Genomic DNA, 1,030 nt, shown 5'->3' on the forward strand with positions numbered 1-1,030 from the left:
TAGACCACGTGTGAATAAATACATCCAGAGCTTGCAGAAACTCGTCTTTCCCAATACTGTCTTCGAATCTACCTCTTTCCTTGCCTGTAATGGAGGCGGTAATTTCAGGAGAATTGAATCGTTGAACCCCTTTCAGCAGCAGAGTCAACGTTTTCCAGTTGGATCCTTTCTCACTGTGGGGCCTCAACATTAAATTGCCCATTAAAGCTGTTCAGTGGCGTGAGGTTTATCGCGTTCAGTTTCGCTTTAGCAGTGTGTGCCAGGAATGTAATAAATGTAATTAAAGGAACTGAACAGGAAATTCCGAGTCCTCGAGCCGTTCTCACAAGAGCACCTCATAATCATCCACACTCTGCTGCAAAACAAAAACATAGTTGCACAATAGATAGACTCCTAAATAGGTAATTTCGATCAGCTTTACTATTTTAAAACAGTTTTGCTTATCCATTCAAGGCATTATGGCGTCGTTGGCCTTATCAGCCTTTATTGTATAATCATTTTGAAGTTAATAACTCAGTTTTGCACTGCCATCGTGAACCGCTGCAGACCGTGTGGTGAAGGCACTCCCAGTGTTCTTAGGTACAGAGTTCCACGATATTAGCCCAGTGACAATCAAGGAATTACAATATTATTCCAAGTCCCGATGGTGTGTCAATTGAACGAATATTTGGAGATGGTGTTCTTCTCAACTATCCATAATTTGTTCTATGTGATAGAGGTCGCGGCTTTGGGATGTTCTGTCGAAGAAGCTTTCACTAGTTGCTGCAATGTGTTTACAGATTGTACACAGTGCAGCAAATTGGCGCTGATGATAAAGGGAGTTACTGTTTAACGTGGTAGATGGTGCGCCAATCAATCGGGCTGCTTTGTCCTTGATGATGTCGAGCTTCTTGATTGTTTTGGAGCTTCACTCATCCAGGGAAGTGGAGAATATACCAGCACACTGCTGACTTGTGAATTGTCGGTGGAGGAAAGGCTTTGGGGAATCGGTATGTGCATCACACGCCGTCGAATATACAGCGTGTCACCT

This window comes from Pristiophorus japonicus, unplaced genomic scaffold (assembly GCF_044704955.1).
Source record: "Pristiophorus japonicus isolate sPriJap1 unplaced genomic scaffold, sPriJap1.hap1 HAP1_SCAFFOLD_35, whole genome shotgun sequence".
NCBI lineage: Eukaryota > Metazoa > Chordata > Chondrichthyes > Pristiophoridae > Pristiophorus > Pristiophorus japonicus.